The sequence below is a fragment of the Brienomyrus brachyistius genome, chromosome 4 (assembly GCF_023856365.1).
Source record: "Brienomyrus brachyistius isolate T26 chromosome 4, BBRACH_0.4, whole genome shotgun sequence".
Classification (NCBI taxonomy): domain Eukaryota; kingdom Metazoa; phylum Chordata; class Actinopteri; order Osteoglossiformes; family Mormyridae; genus Brienomyrus; species Brienomyrus brachyistius.
In genome coordinates, this window is record NC_064536.1 from 25,629,343 (window position 1) to 25,646,929 (window position 17,587).

General features: G+C 45.7%; 1 protein-coding gene across 1 annotated transcript in view; it reads left to right on the forward strand.

The window, feature by feature from the left end:
• The first annotated feature begins 5,907 nt into the window (after positions 1–5,907).
• ghrhrb (growth hormone releasing hormone receptor b) overlaps positions 5,908–17,587 on the forward strand; it is a 31,588-nt gene continuing 19,908 nt past the window's right edge. Inside the window, exons 1-2 of the mRNA XM_049010451.1 lie at positions 5,908–5,987; positions 11,693–11,801. The gene's annotated coding sequence lies outside the window, so the exon portion shown is untranslated. The remainder of the gene's footprint in view (positions 5,988–11,692; positions 11,802–17,587) is intronic.

Genomic DNA, 17,587 nt, shown 5'->3' on the forward strand with positions numbered 1-17,587 from the left:
AAGATCATTGTCTTTGAGAGAGTACAACGCCGGAGACATCATGTGGGTTGACAGTGAGGACGCTACTTTAGCTGGTGATGCTGCATTTTCTAACCAACTGAATGTTCCTAAGCTTCCACAATGTTCCTGCACTTGGCCTTGCACTCCAGGCCTCTGTCTCATTAAAGTAGCCATATCCCAGCAGCTTCTAACTGATTAGGAGAGCTGCCAAGCCCTCCTAAATACACACAAGGCCAGCCATTTGTGCCTTCTGCATCCAATTACAGCATCTCCCAACAGTAACACTCACCGTCTTCAAATGGGGCAGGGAATCGGCTTCAGTTTCCAAGTCCCGATCATGTATCCTTTAAGGTTTTTCTGTTTTTTTCCCCGCTGGAGAAATATATTGCAGTTATACGTTTGTATACATTTATCGACTGACTTTACTGGTACAAGCAGGGCTGCCTCTACCTTTTCAGAGGCTCTAGGAAAAGCTTTACTTGGGAGCCCCCCCCAGCAAGAAAGCTGATGATCATTTCGCGATCATTTCACTTCCTCCGCAACAGAGATAATTCAGGGGCCTTAGGGAACCGCATCTTCTACCTATAGCAGGAGCTGCCCACGTTTCTGCCTGCACATAAACATTTCAGCTTGAGGCATAATTTGAATTGTTATAAATTTTGTGAAAGTATTCTTATTTCGTAAATTATATTTATGAAAAAATGAATATAAATATATATATACACAAAGTCAGACACACATAAATTTTATTTGTTTGTTGTTTGTTTGTTTGTAATTCGTTTGATTACTTTGTCTGGGTCCCCTTGAGCTAATAGTGTCTTAAGCAGCTGCCAGTTTGCCTACACCTGGATCCAGCCCGAGGTACAATAATTATCATTGCAATTGCTATCATTTTAATTTTCTGACTTTAAATTTAACATCTCCTTATATAACTGGGCATAGTGCTGCGCAAACGCAGGTTAAATAGCTTAATGGTGGGTATATGGAAGTGCATCACCCCCTGCCCCCTCCCGTCCCACACACACACACACACACACATCGAATGAATTCTGTGTTGCAAGGTCTTCTGTGACAATTGCAACCACTTATATAACCGAATCCAACAGACCAGCCAAACCGGGTCTGTGCAGCAGCATCTATTTACATGTAATATTCATTCAACCAGTAGATGTCGCTCTCATTCCCGCCCGTCCCCTAACGTAGCACATCCACACAGCTGGTTCTGCTTATTAGCACGGCCCAGGTTACCAGGACCACTGGTTTGCACGGCGGACCTCCTGGCTGTGAGATCATGTAAGACGCTGCAGAATGCAAAGCGAGCCGACTAGACGCGAGACTAGAAGAACATATGAGACCCATTTAAACGCAGGATGCGGATACGCGGGGAATTGAATTAACAGTGAAATGTTAAGTGAGAAGAAATGCTCATGTGCTGCAATAGTGCTGAGATTAGATTTAGCGGCACTGGTATCATTTTAGTGCAGGATCATCATATAGCTGCTCCCCCCCACTCTCATGTTCCCTTCATACTCTTTATTCACTTGGGGAGACAAATGGAGTCTTGGACACCCCCCGTCCCCGTCCAATGAAGGGGATCAGCAACCATTTATGGAGGGTTATGTAAGTGTTTGGGGAGGTGTAGAATAAGGACACTTTGGGATAATGAAAAGTGTATAGAAGGTGGTGATCGCAAGTCATTTAACTGATATCAGCCAATGGTTATGGTCTTTGCAAAGAAAAATATCTATTTATTTCTGCATTCGTTTGTGTCTCAATGTACGGAAGAGGATTAGGGCCACCGTGAATATATTATTTGAATTCTTTAACTTTAATCTCAGAATTCAGACTTTTTCTCAGAATTCTGACTTTATAAAAAAAGAATTGACATTTTTCTCAGAGGGGCGGCATGGTGGTGCAGTGGTTAGCACTGTTGCCTCACACCTCTGGGACCCGGGTTCGAGTTTCCGCCTGGGTCACATGTGTGTGGAGTTTGCATGTTCTCCCCATGTCGTCGTGGGGTTTCCTCCGGGTACTCCGGTTTCCCCCCACAGTCCAAAAACATGCTGAGGCTAATTGGAGTCGCTAAATTGCCCATAGGTGTGCATGTGTGAGTGAATGGTGTGTGAGTGTGCCCTGCGATGGGCTGGCCCCCCATCCTGGGTTGTTCCCTGCCTCGTGCCCATTGCTTCCGGGATAGGCTCCGGACCCCCCGCGACCCAATAGGATAAGCGGTTTGGAAAATGGATGGATGGATGGATTTTTCTCAGAATTCTGACTTTTTTTCTCAAAATTCTGACTTTAGAAAAAAAGAATTCTGAGATTAAAGTCAGAATTCTAAGAAAAAAGTGAGAATTCAAATAGTATTTTCATGGTGGTCCTAATCATCTTCCGTATCAATGTGATATTTTCTTGGATCATGATCAGGGACGGATTACAGACCGGGCCAGCAGGGCCGCTGCCCAGGGGCCCTTGGGGTGCAGGGGGCCCGTGGGGCCCCTAGCCCAAAACAATTTGCAACGCTTATCAACAATGCATTTTCGTTTGTCTATTTTAGAGGGCCTACATTCTTTGATCCTCTGCCTACAAGGGCCCCTGACCCTATAGGAAGGGCGTTTGGCTGCCAAGGGCCCTTGAATTGTGGTGGTTGTGGTGGTGGTGCTGGAGGTGGTGCTGGTGGTGGTGGTGGTGGTGGGGAGGGGGGCCCTCACGAATGTTTTGCCCAGGGGCCCACACAACCCATAATCCGTCCCTGATCATGGTAAGTAAACCTTTTGGTGCCGGAGATTGTAAATGACCAGCAGCGTTTACAATCAGATCGAATCTAATAGCACATTTTGGTCAATGATTCGTTTCAATAAAATTTGAATCAGACACCAAAACCGTATTTCTTACCGTGATTCGGTCTGACCTGGTCCTACCTGGTGTTTCAAACAGGTCCTTAGAAAGATGTCGACGTGCAGGTCCACACGCTGTGGATTGCAGGGAGCATGCGGAGAATAAATTAGAATTCATTTGAATAAATCGTGCACAGTGTGAAAGGTGATATCGGCACGCCGGGTTGCCGGAATGGGCGAAGGCGTCAGGAAGCGCTGGACAGCTTGTGGCCACCGGTCCATGTTGCTGAGCTAATTTAGGGTCGACACTGCTCACAGATCAGGCTTCCCTCAGCGCAGACTCAGGATACATTGGATCATGTTCTTGAATGACAGCGATGCGGCCTGCAGCCTTTGCTAGTCCAGCATTTAAACCATGCGATAGGAGTGCGGTGCCTCTCATTGCTGCTGTTCCATAAGCTACCCTTGACCTCTGGTCATGTGATCACCAAACCAAGCAAGTCTCTCTCGGGAAGAAGGGGAGCTCCATCGGAAAATGTGCCACCTCAATCCCGGAATACTGTAGTTTTGCATCGCCATTGGGAACGGGTACGTTGAGTTGCCGGAGCTGGGATGACCTGGGGAATGGCTGTTGTACTTATTGTAACATGGGCTGGGGGAAACTTAAAAAGTTATGGTGGACTTGATTCTGTCCCGCACTGTCTGATAGCTGACCACTAGTGCACACCCAGTTAATCCAGCCACTGTGGATCACTAGGTAAATTGCTGTTTTACCTTTGAAAATGGGCTTAAAACTATTACAACTATATTGCATAAAATATTTACCAGCACATAAACAAGGCACCCTGCGTCCTGGACCAGGATAAGCAGTAAAAAGATGGATAGATGATGGCTAAACATGGGGATGATAAACAACCCAGCAAGCTCCGAAATATCTGGGTTAAAGAGTGCGCTATTTTTCTTTTATTTTTTTTTTTGTTTTGGACCGGACCGAGCTAGGTTTATGCTTGACGGAGCAGCTGGATCCCGCCCTCACGCAGCTACAATAACAGATTCGGCTGGAGAGAGACAAGACCTCAGACCGTCAGCTTGGTGGAGGTGCAGGTCAGCGCAGGACCGCGAGAGAAAGCGCTTCCATTTAGATTCGCTCCCCTGCTTTAAAGACAGGAAATCATCATCAGAAAAATCTTCTAATGATTTAAAAGGATCACGCAGGAATCACTGAAAATTTAAAGCTCTCAGGCCAGATAGAAAGGATAGACATCGTCTACCCCCCATACCTTACAATCCCACTTTGTCTGTAAACGCCCCTTCACCACCCCGCTCCATCCTCCTTCTCCCATTTATCCAAAATTTTGCAATAATAAGGGGCACGTGAACAAAACAGGACAGAGGTTTCCTCTTGGGATTGTGGATGGCTAATACCTGCCTCTTTCCCCCCATTCGGATCTGTGTAGGCGCTGTGCATTAAACCTTCACCTCACACGCGAGGAACCTAAGGACGCTTAACGAGGCCGCTAGAACAGAGACGTTAATTAGCGGGCTGCCCTTACGGTGAAAACCTGCGGGCGTTTGGGACATGGGGTTAGACGTGGGATCGCTCTACATAACATCGGCATCGTAATCCAGCTACGCGCTGCGTGCCCTTAGCGTGTGCGTGAGGAAAATGGGGGGGGGGGGGGGTGTGTGTGGGGGGGGGGGGGGGGGGTTACAGTGACGACGTGAGGCTTCATGTTTCTGTTTCGGTGACTCTGGGCTCGTTCTTGAATGTTCAGCATCTTCCCTCCAAAAAATTTGAAAATGTCAATTATTATTAATAATGCAGTTTTCTTCTTCTTCATCGTCATCATCATCATCATCATCATCATTCTTCTCATTATTATTAGTAGTAGTAGTAGTAATATTATGTCATCAGTTATTTTCGTCCATACAGCCGTTTTCTAACTAACTATCGTGGTCAGACCGGAAGCACGAGGCTGGGGTGCATCCTGAACGGGCACATACATGCACACATGCACGCACACATACATGCGCACATGCACGCACACACTCGTAGACTATGGGCTATTTAGTCGAACTGGATTTTCGGAGGGAAAATGCCAGCAATAGGAAAACACTATTATTATTAATGATAATAACAATATTTTTAATTATGTTTCATTATGTTATATGGTTTGGTGATGTTTTTGTTTTAAGTGATATTTTCCTGAATGTGTTCCAGTACATAAACTAAGCATATATGGCACTGGGTAAAGTTATAGCCCTTGGCTTAACTGAAAGCCTGAACACGCCAAAGCAAAACCGATGTCCTTCATGAGAACCGTCAGCGCGTCCAAAAGCCGCTTCAGGGACGTGTACGAGTTTGCTCGTTTTACCGACCTCCTCCCCTTTGCAATGCGTCTGCCGGCTTCACCTGCGTCCCCAAGTAGGATGGGCTTTCGGGGACGTGCCAAAAAAAGCCGTGGCTATAAAACGCAAACTGTTATTACTGGTTTGCATTGTCGTCTCTCAACTCCTTGACATTCGTCTGACGTTTTTTGTCCTACAACCTGAATGCTGAAGCCCTGATAATCTGGAGGATATGCTTAAATCGCCACAATATTACCGCACCTACTATTGCAATCGTCCGCAGCTGACCGAGCTGCACGGTCCAGCGCTGTCCCTGCACGGAAGCCGAGGCGCGCCCGCCTTCATCATCCCCGACCCGGTCCCTTTGACGACGGGCTGCGGCTGTTAGGGCTGCGGGTTGTGGGCTTGCGGGCTGCATCGCTCGTGCATCTCAGCTTCGGGACCCGAAGACATCACTGGGACATCTGGAAGCAGTCCGTCCTCCGTTACTGCTCATAGACATCAGCATCTGCCTTTCGCGTATTTATGCTCTATACCTGCCCATAGAATAATTCTCGGGAGGTATGTCTCAGCAGTGGTTATTTTTTCTACCTAAATTATCCAAAGAAAATTAAAAACCGGACAGTTCAAAAGAGAAAGAAGTCTTTTTTTCTCCCCGTTTCCACTTCTTCTTCCTCTTATTTTTTATTCTTTTTCTTTTTTTTTTTTTTTTGCAAAATGACAAGCTGTTTTAAAACTTCGTCGACATTGAGATTAATATTAACTTTATGTTGTCTGTGGGTGCAGCACACTTCATGGAAGCTGGTAAGTTTGGGATCCTGTTATGATAACTTTCAGGGCGAAAACATCATCATCGGAAAGATTATTAATGTTAACGAAATATTTTATATATAGGACGCATCATCTTCCAACGACATCTTAACCAAAGAAAAACGAATAGAATTTTAAAAAGTTGATATTAAGGAAGTCATTATGGAAGTTAAATTCGCTTCCTTCCTGAAAATAAAAACATTTCATAAAATGAATAACAGTGCAAAATTAATTTAAGCTACATGGTGGTCAGTGAGACAATTACAGCGCAGCCGAATTGCAGCAGTTTTTCCAATCGTCTACAATTCGAAAGCACATTAATCATAATTAAGGTTAATTAGTGGCGGAAATTTTGTTCGCTAAAATGTATCGATTTTTTCCCCTATGGTTGGATCCCAATCCATTAGCTACAGCGGAGTTAAAACGTAACTCAACAAACAACAAGAATAGTTTCTAGGCGAAATTGATTGACTTGATACTTCAATAGCGCAATAAACACTACGCAGTTCTTTGAGCAACCCGTTACCCGTTGTTTTTACAAACGTCTACTTCAGAAATTTTCCTTTTAAAGTGTTGATCCGCCACTGATACGTAAATCTATAAGCTTTTGCCGACATTGGCATGCAGTGTTTATTGCCTGTAACGCCTGCACCTATACTCTATTACCGCCAAACTCATTGCTTATGGGTACATTTCAGTATCTCTGGACTTGAATTGATTCGAGCTGATTCTCTCCCGAATTTAGAAAGGATGAATTATTTGGTTTTGCTCCCGCTATGGACTTATGTGAGTAAATGTAAAGGATCCCTTCTTATTTGTTTCTCCGGTTCTAGTCTGAAGTGGTCTTGAGTCATATGGTCTCATTAAAAACACTGCTACTGTCATGCCAAGGTGAGTCAGTAATGTCTGTCTTAGGAAACTTGCCCGTAAAATCAGTCCTGAAGGGTTTCTGCTTTTCACCATTGAGAAGTTCTCCGCAGGACAGGTGAGGTTTGCTAGCATTATTGTGTAATTTGCGCTTTTTAGGAGGTACCGGATAACGATGTCCTGTTTTTGTCCGAGGCTATTCAGCTCTAGTGTCATTTATTAAGGTACTTCAAAGCAAAGTATCCAAACATCCGACTAAAAAACACTTTTCCCGTGCAGGGTTTTTTTTTTTTTGGGTGGGGGGGGGGGGGGGGGGTCCAAACGCATAACGCGCGATACATAAACAGGAAAACGGTCAAGGACGAGTCAAAATATTACAGCATAAGAGGAGCATAAGAACAGCGAAAACTCCACATCTGGATAAGATAAGATAAGATAAGATAAGATAAGATAAGATAAGATAAGATAAGATAAGATAAGATAAGATAAGATAAGATGGATGATTCTTTATTGGTCATGGGGGGAATTATTTATGAACAACATAGTCTTGCTCAAGAGGGCACTAAACAAATACACGGTTGTGCTATATCTAGGACAGCACTGAGCCGCACTCATGGAGGAATTAGTTAATGTAATGGGAAGTAATGCGGGCTCCTTAGACGATTACCGCGGCTTGACGGAGTGCCCCGGCGTCCACTGTGATCGATCAGCGCTAAAGATAGGTCGATCCCAGGACTGCACCACGCCGCATCAGACACGCCGGGGAGCACGGCTTTCACCGGCACGCCGATTCAGAAACTGCCGGAAAAACTCCCACTCTCCCAGTGAGAAACCTATTCGGATCTGCGGTACATGTAGGTTAAAAGGATTAAATTATAGACGGGGCAGCAGATGAAAGGAACGATGGAGGTAAACCGTGATACCAAGGTATTGTGCTATGCAGGGGAGTAGTTAGAGGTGAATGGCTGGGGGGGCTAAGTCTTTACTTGGGGGGGGGGGGGGGGGGGGGCTGAAAGAAAACTATTCAGGACTTAAGCCAGTAAATACACATTTATTTTATTTGAAGGGGGGGGGCAATCTGCTATAATCTGCTATATTAACAGACAGGCAAATAAATGCAGACTTTCCAAAGAACCAATCAGCAGCTTCAGTCCTCCTGGTATCTGGCGATGGAGACTGGGGCCTCTGTGGTGTGGCCAGCAGGGGGGCTAAAGGTCAACCCCCCCCCCCCCACTTCTCGAATCTCACCATCTGTGCGCAAAGAGGCCAGAAGGGTCAGCTGATGTACATACGCAGGGGCACAAAGGCATGCATGTGTGTGTGTGCGTGTGTGTGTGTGCGTGTGTGTGTGTGCGTGTGTGCACTCACGTGGCTAGGTCCTAGGGGCCTCACCTGGGGGGGGGGTTCTGTTCTGGCCAGCCTTCGTTGCCTGTCCTTCCATCGTTATTAGCACGCAGGAGACGACCTCGCCAGAGGCAGACAGCCGCACACTGGCAGAAGACCACTGGAGACCAGTATGTAAACAAATGGGGGATGTTATTAATAGACCTTGGGCGGAGTCACTCAAAGACTTCGGGTTCGAGCACTGCGGATGATGGCCGTTTGCTACAGATAGAAAGGTCGTCACGGTTAATAATATTAAGAACCAGAATCTCAGCCAATCACTGTCTGAAATTTCACCAGAAGGATCCAAGTTGAGGGGCAGGGACAACAGCAGCTTCTGAGATGGGATCTGGTTGGCGGACTCTTGGTGGTTAGAGGATCTTCCATTCTACAAGATCCCATTCTTAAGATGTACCTGCAAGCCACGCCCACACCTGATGTGATGTGTTGGTGAACCCGTGAACGGGCATGCAAAAAAATGAATTCTTGAACGCTTGAAAAAATAGTTGGCGTGAAAAAACGAATGTCCTTGTGGTGTTGGAGAAGGGATCCGTGAGATCAGAATTAGCGGGTGGGAAGGCATGTCAATTTGCTGACAGTGTCCCCTTTTGGTGATTAAGGGCGTCCTTTAAAGAAAAAAGTCATAAATGTTTAAGCTGGGAGCCTCTGATAAGAGGAAAATGGTCTGTAATGGGTGCTGAGGTGCTTGCGTAGATTGTGAAATTACCATCAGCCATTGCCTCTTTCAGACAATGGAAAATCAAAATTGCAGATACCATAAATTTTGAACTATTTGCTGTACAATACTCAATGTACAATGTCCTTTGAGTGTGTGTGTGTGTGTGTGTGTCTGTGCTTGCAGGACTTGTCACACTGATGTATAATATGGTTCTCATAACATGTATGTCAACATGCAACTTATGCATGTGTGCATACATACGTGGGTTGTGACCTCTGTGTGTTTTTGGGTATGTATTGAGGTTTATATAGTATTATATATATTTTATTTATATAATATATATTTGCATGTGTGTGTGTGTGTGTGTGTGTATGGATGCAGGTATCTCTTGTAATAAGAAAAAGGGCTGTGAGCAGACAGGGCCTTGCTGTTGTACCTAGGGCTATTCAGTTGTGCAAAATGTTAAAATAAGCAAAGAAAATGTGTATCAGAGTCACTGCAGTATATAGCATCAGATATATGCGGACACAGGTACAGAGAGGTGAATAACTAAACAAAAAGAATGATGGTACCGGTGTGGGGTAGTAGAGAGCGAAGCTAAGAGCTTTGTTATACTGTGAGGTGCATTTCCTGGGAAGATTTAGGTCATTCCAGCCCTTCAAGCACAGAAACCAGTATAGCAAGCAAATACCAGCTTTGCTGAGAGCTACCACAATGGGTGAGCAGTATTGTACTCTAACCTTTCACCTTCTCTTATGGTCCCGTTCAGGATTGAGCAGGCTGTCACTTTCTGTCATACGCTTGAAGCGAAGTCGAAAATGTTTAACAATCGGTAACGTTCGGAGTCATAAGTGGGAGGGATTCATGTTTAAACAAAGATAAAGACAGGCAACTCACAGCGACGCAGTCCTGTTTCTGCTGGATACTGAGCCAGCCGGAATGTTGTGGTAATTCAGGATGTTACGGTAAAAGTGCCTTTGAAAGTCGCTGCTAGAAAGCCGATGGGAAAGACCGCAGTCGGGCCCGTGGGAGAGGAGAGGAGAGGCAGGGAGTGACAGGGTTCTTCTCACCAAGATGCTGACATTCACACAGGATTCACACTTAAAGTTCCCCGCAGAAAAAGGCCGCCCAGGGTCCGCCTTGAGATCACTGACATCTCGCGTTAGTGAAGCGTGCAGATTTCCTAGAATGCAAAAAAGAGAACTTTCCCAGGAGAGTGGATGCTTATTTCTAATATAACACTGAAGCTGCCAGAAGAGCAGGTCACTGAGGTGCTCGTGCAAAGTCGGCACCCTGCTGTTGTCTTTATCGACAGCGCTCCCTGCCGCTGGTGACAAACCTTCCTCACATCATCCCCGTATCTCAGCCAATCTCAGCAGAGTCACAGATTCACAGTTTTCTTTCGAAGTCTTTCCATCCCTCGGGTGGGCAGCTAAATCCACACGCAGTGTTGAGCGGGAATGACAGACTTGACTCCTTGATTCCTTACTCACATGGAATCCTACTTCTGACAAATCATTTTCGTTTTCTTTATTTTTTGTTCCCACAGCCTTTGCAAGGTACGGATAGTTATTTATGCCAGAAAAGCTCACAGGGTTAATGTTGAAAGCCCCCCCCCCCCCCCCCCCCCACACACACACACACTTTCCTGCTGAATTTGACTTGCTTCGCTACAGTGTTTCAGAAAGTATCTAGAAAGAACATAACAGGAACTGCCAAGCAAACAGCAAAACGATTAACCATGAATGCTGCCTTCTCCAAGTTCTCCGAGTGCGTCTGTAGGATTCCTGCTGCATGTAAAAAGCAGTATCTGAGCCCCATGATGGACGTTACCCCATTCAGGATTCCCCTGCCTTGCATCCTGGGATGCCTGCAACAGACTCCAGGCCCATGGCCCTGTACTGAATAAGTAGTCGTGGAAAATTGAATGCTGCAACTATTTCAATTTTTGCTCTGTCGTTTAATATTTCCTGTCGATGACATAGTGCGTCAGTAAGCTATATTTCTAAGGAATTGATTAGTCCATTTCCGGCTTAATACGGAAATATGTCACGGAGAGAAGTCTATTTGAGAACAAAAGATATTCAGCGTATTTTGGATAAGCAGTTATGGGAAGCCTGAAGGTGTTTAACACGTGACATGAAGGTCAATAAGAACAGACCAGAATCCCAGTGACATTTTAGCGTATTATATGGTAATGTGTTTATTCAGGATGAATGGATCTGAAACAAATGCAGACTTGGGGAGAACAAGGACAGGGCAGGTCATGTGACAGCAGGTAATGTGACAGCAGCTCATGTGACACCAGGTCATGTGACACCAGGTCATGTGACATGGGATGGAGGCCAGAGACGCAGGTGGAAGCCTGTAAATTCAAGGCGTCCATCAGACTGATAACAGCGTGGTCTTGACAATAATGCTCTGGGTTCGCAACTGAGTATTCTGGAGCTTTTGAGACATTATATTTGCATTAGATTCCCTTTAGTGCCACACAGTGGCTTTTCACTGTAATATCGTGGCTAATTGTGTTAGTGTGTCAAAAGTATGATTTTAGCCAAAGTGGCCTACTGCTCCTATAGCTCATAATACGTTTTAGCAAAATGGTCCGAGGTGGGAATCTTAATACGAAAGTGTTTGATCCCAGGCAACTGGGACAAGTTTGGCTCTGCCCTCACAGAACCACATCCAGAACTGTAACCAGGTAAATCTGAAGCCAGTTGTGATGCCACCTTACCGCTGTGACCTCTTACCCCTCCCTCCCTCTTTGCAGGTGGACGCCATCCATCCAGACTGTGCTATAATATCACAGCTGGCCAAGGCCCAGGAGCAGTGCCTGCAAACACAGAGGCAGGAGGCCCAGAACCAGACAACCCGGTCAGGTAAGCCCCCCCCCATCCCCCCCCCCGCTAGGGTTTCCCTTACAGACAGTAAGACTTACTCAGTAGCTCTCATTTTTCACCCAAAAACCGTAGATCCGTCTTACATGTGGGACACTGACAGTGATAAGCTGACCCATTAATAAACTGGCATAGCAGACACATGGAAAATGATGATATGTGATTGTGAAAATATTGCATTCCAGACAACCTAGAGTTTGAAAATGACCTATGTCCTACTGAAAAATTATTATGGAGCATCTTAGACTCCTTCTTTACTTCAGGCTGCTTTATAATAATGATGATGATGATGAGGAGGAATTTGAAAACAAACAAACAAATACATAGTATTTTCAATAATAATAATAATAATCATCATCATTAAAGAGTGTCCTGCTGCAGATTACTGGCCACAGCATTGCATTCCTGCAGAGACGAGGGTCTCTGTACCGCTGACCCTGCAGAAGCCAGAGGAATGACCTCAAGTGACCTCTCCACTTCAATATGTATATCTGAGCGAAAAAAAAGTATGGGAAAGAAATGCACTCCTGGCACTCGATGCCGCATGGGCAGCAATTATATGGAGTAATCGGCCGTGCGGATTGGGAAGATTAAAAACGGGGGCTGTTCTCACGGAGACCACGAGGTGGGATGGAATATCAGGCTCTGCCCCCCTCCCTCGCACAAACTGAGAAAGAAAGACACACACACTTAACGGGACAGTGTGCGTCTTGGGGAGATGGAAACGCAACAGAGGGCTCGGGGTAGAGGCTGTGTGGCAGATGTAAGAATAGCGGAGGAATTCGGCGAGAAATCTGTAAGCAGCCCAAGCTCAGTTTACACGAGCTCCTTCCTCCCCGAGACCGCAGTCACCCTCACTTATGCCGTCCGGTCGCTCTGACATCAGTCATGTAATTAATGAACTGCCTCACGACCGGAGTTGCACATCCAGCCGCATGACAGGTAAAGCATTCTCCAGGTAAAAGAGTGGTCGCAGTGTGCAGCAGGCAGTGTGTTAATGCGTGATAAGTGCTTACGGTCCTGATCTCAGGTTGGGCTGCGGAGCTGAGCAGCTGTCGCACTCTTGAGGTGAGCGTATCGAGGACGCTCTGAGCCTCTCGTCGTGCAGGTCTCGTTGAAGTGAAGTATAAAAAAAAATAAGAAAACAATATTTAATTTGTGTCGTTTGCCAAAATTCCCCACAGAGTAGCAGACGTTCGCCCTACACGGTAAAATAAGCAGCTATTTTGTACTTAAGATTCATTATTGCTTTCCGCTGGGTTGCTTTTTGTGGAGCGCTAAGTGTAATTTACTTGAAGCACGCCTGCTCTGTTGTGTTATTTTAAAGAGGGGTCTGACGTTATTAAGTGATTTTGATTTCATTCTAGGGCAAACTTGTTGGCTTTTTCAAGGAAGACTGTATGTATATAAAAAAGTACTGGAATGACAGCAAAACGTCCCTGTAGTCTATAATCTAGATTGCGTCTTCCGGGAGTTTGAAGAGATTTCAGCAAACATTTCCAACACAGGATGGAGGATCTTGTAAGTGGCTGACTTTGAAAGGTGATCTTTCTAACCTGAAGGGTTTGCTTACTTTATCTCCATCTGCATTCTCTGATTCCTGTCACGGACAGGTTGTAGCCTTTATGATGCATTATTCTTCTTCTGAAAGTACCAAATACTGATATCGGGTAAGAAAATGATTTACATTATTTAAATGATTATCCCAGCAATTCAGTCTCTCTTTGCATGTGCTTCCTCTCACATAGGGAACATATCCAATCTTTGTACTTACATAAAAATGAAAACCACACGGGTCTGTAGCTTCCCCCTCTGGGAAATGTAGTTCTTGGTTTTCACTCCACTCAAGCTCTTAACCGCTTTATTCAAAAGAGTGCCAGCTCTGATGGTGTTTAAGGGATAAACTGAGAACGTGGTTGGGAGTTTGTTGAAATATCCAGCACTGTAGTTTTGTGCTCCTTCAGAGTGGTCATGGTGCATGACTGTTGAGACTTTAAAACTACATATCCCAGCATGCTTTTGGGGTATCCCATGAGTCACTTAAAGAGCATCACTGCACAGTGGCATTAACTTAATAAGAATATATAAACTCTCCATGTTTTTAACTATATTCATAGTGAGTATCACCCAGTCCTGGATGTTGTTTCTAATACTTTGTTCCTCCCTCTGGATAAGCTATTTGTGACTTTGTTCATATCATCCATCCATTCTCTGTAACCACTCATCCTATTCTGGGTTGCGTAGGGTCCAGAGCCAATCCTAGAGGCTACAGGCAGGGAACAAACCAGGATGGGGCACCAATGCATCACAGGGCACATTCATACCTATGGGAGAACATGCAAGCTCTACACACATGGAGTCAAGAACAGGGACTCGAAACCTGGTGTCAGAAATGTGAGGCAGTAGTGCTAATCGCTATGTCACTGTTCCACCCCTTTGCTCGTATCAGAACTGTGTAAATGTAACTTGCTGCTTCTGCTGGGATCTGTGGCTTACGTGTCGGACCCTGAAAAACATCAAAAAGCAGAACGCAAAAGTTTAGATGCATTCCAAAATCATCAAGTACCAAGAAGGAAAAGCGAGGCTTATTTGTTGGAAGGTTACTGCATCCATCAGTGCTGGTATCTGTTGTTTTGCGAAGTCCTCTAGTGAGCTTGTGGCTGAAATGAAGGATTAAGTAAAATAAAAACATAATTTTATAATGTATTTTCAGTGGCCATTAATAGCCAATAAATGTAAAATAAAAAAATAAATAACGTGAAAGCGTTATGTGTGTAATATTTGTGGGCACTCAGATACAGTAGATAGACTGTATATGGGCATTAGTTATATATTGTACTTTTACAGTTGTATGGTATGTATTTCTTGTGACTCACTTTAGCTGAAGTAACTCGCCGAGGAAACATCTGGAGAGGCAGCCTGAGGCAGACAGCAGTAGCCGCTCCTCGCAAACCGAGCTCCTTAGCTACACGCTGTGTGGGAGTGCAAACGCCTCACGGACATTTAAAGGGCAGCTGGCTCCTGATATCCGGGACCGACGGAGGGAGCTCATTCCGCTTCAGCTAACAATGCTCAAGCCAGAAAATTACACTTGAGAGAAAAATCAGTGACATGCCGCATTGGTGACTTTATGGACGTGGTATTAAGCTGTATGTGCCTTTAAATGGCCGGGGCACCAGAGATAGGCTCAAGTCATGTGACTAGTACATTTATTCACTTCATCTCTGACATGTAGCATGTGTAGCATTGCATTGCTTGACAGCGTGTTTCTTAGTAGTCCACTTAAGAAAATGCAGGGGGCCCAAGGCAGAGCTGTGGGGCACCCCGCTCTTAGTAACAGAGTATCCGGGAGGCTTGATCTGTACTAAAAGATTCACTAGTCTTTGGGTACATCCATCCTACAGCTGGGTCTCCATTTTATTTACTTAGAGTAAAGACGGCAGTTGAAGGCCAGCAGGCAGTAGCTCGGGGGACTTAGAGCGACACGCTCTTTATCGCGGAGGCAGCTATCGCTTTGCCGGACGTTTTCCTTCCCGCTCACACCTTATTTCAGATGCCGCTGCCTCATTCAGTCTTTGCAATCAGCACGGCTGGCTTGTGGGTGTGTGGGGGGGGGGGAAGGTGGAGGCCTGCTGCAGGGTGATAAAGAGGAACCGGATCTTCTGTCTGCCGATTTTAATTAAGGTGGAGGTAATGGTGAGTGGGAGGGGAATGTGGTTTTATCTTCCACGGTTATGCTATGACTGACCGTATCAGATGGGGAAGGGAAACCAAGTGGCCGGGGGGGGTGGGGGTGAGGGTGGGATATAAATGGAGGTGTGACTCCTCTATACTGTCATTTGTGTTTTTCACAATGTTATCTCCTTTGACTTTTAGCCTTCTATAGACATCGTCGCCAAGCCAATGTTTTATCAAAAGTCCATCTAACCACCCAACAGAATCTCCCGAAGTCATTCAGATAAGTTTAACAAGACCACATTACAGCAAATAATGGAGAATTAGCCTTTTGGTGTTTCACGTGACTTTTGTGTCGTGGATGACAACGTTTTCAGGAGCACAAGGCAAAGCCTTCCTTGGGAGCCCCCCCACCAAGAAAACTGATGATTATTTCACTTACAGCACAACACATATCATCAGGGGACCGTCAGCTAGGGGTTCTCAACCCCTGGTCTATAGGCAGTATTCCGCCCAGCTTTGGATCTTTGCCAGCATGTTTTTTAGGGAACACAGAACGTTTCTTCCTGCCACAGTACCAGCCTTTGGGATGTGTTCTGACATCCTCTCACACTTGCTTGGGTAGGACAGACGTGCTCCACTGACTCACTGCTTCCAATCCTGGAAGCTCTGCACTGCTACCCATCCTGAATTTCTCCTCTACGGTGCCCAGCTATTTTAATGGCCAAAGCTGTACATTTCTTTGGGGATAGACAATGACACAGTACAACACCATGCTGTAGCGCCACTACTACCCTTTGGGTATTCAGTTCTACGTATTTAGCAGATGCTTTTATTCAAAGCTACATACATTTTTGAGAAAGTAGGGTCAGCCTGGCCCACCAGTAAGACCTTGCTCTGGGGCCCAACAGTGAAATCACTCTGCAACCGTGGGATTTGAACCAATGACCTTCAGATCACAGGCACAGAGCCCTAACCTACTGAGCAACCACCACCCTGAAAGGCATTTAATCACCTGGGATTTGAAACCTGGTTACCAACATCGCAAGCCCATCTCTCCCTGTTCCCACCCCCCCTCATTTTTAGAGGTAGGATTAGGGGAAACACAGTATGCACACAGGATCTTTTATAGGATGGGAGCTACTGAAGTGACATGTAAACATATACAGGTGTAATTTAGGTTGATACCAAGTACAGAGGGGGATAGATTATACAGAGGATGAACAGGCATGACGTTTGCGTCATATAAAGGTTTGTTTAGATGTTGTGCTAAATATTTAGTCATGTTCCTAAACTCCTAGTCCTGCAGTCCTTATCTCTAGCCTCCCTCCCAGAATCCTGCCCTGCCTCTAGACTTGCGTGGGGTGGGTAGTAGGTTCAGCAGAAAAGTGGGACGGTCTGCTAGATCTTCCAAAGCGGTCTGAGTTGGGTCGCAAGGAAACCAGCGTCTCACCGCTTAACTAATAATGACATATAACGTGAGAAGTTGCACAGCAAAACATCCTATAAATGTGGCCTTTGACTGGATACCAAAAGATGCCCATCGTGGAAAGCGATTAGCTCTCCTATCATTTCAGTTGTTGCATCGAGGTCACATTTGACCTCAGAACAGTGCTGGTGGTTAACGTCTGCGGCACAAAAACCCAGTGACATTCCCTGTCTTATTGGCAGACTGGTCAGAACTACAGTGCAGGGTCACAATGAGTCTTGAGTCTACTCTAGGAAGGCTAGTGAAGACCCAAGAGAGGATGATCGTCCATCACAGGACACCACACCAGGGTCTGGGATTGAACCTCCAACCCCAAAGGATTTAAGGCTGCCTCCTATACCATGCCACGCTCTTCAATTAGGTGAGGTCAGGTAAGCTGCAAGTATAACGGATGCATCCGGAAGGCAGCTGGCGTGAACGTATGTAGCAGGGCGGCCACTCAGTCCGTGCTCTCTAAACGCACTCACTGACTCGTATGGTTCCCCGTGACCCCTGTGAATCATTATGATAATTCAGTCGTCACTGGTACGCCAATGCAATCATGTGGATAATGTCCCCCGCCCCGTGACGGCCCCCTGCCGAGGCGAAGCCATTCCCGCGCTAA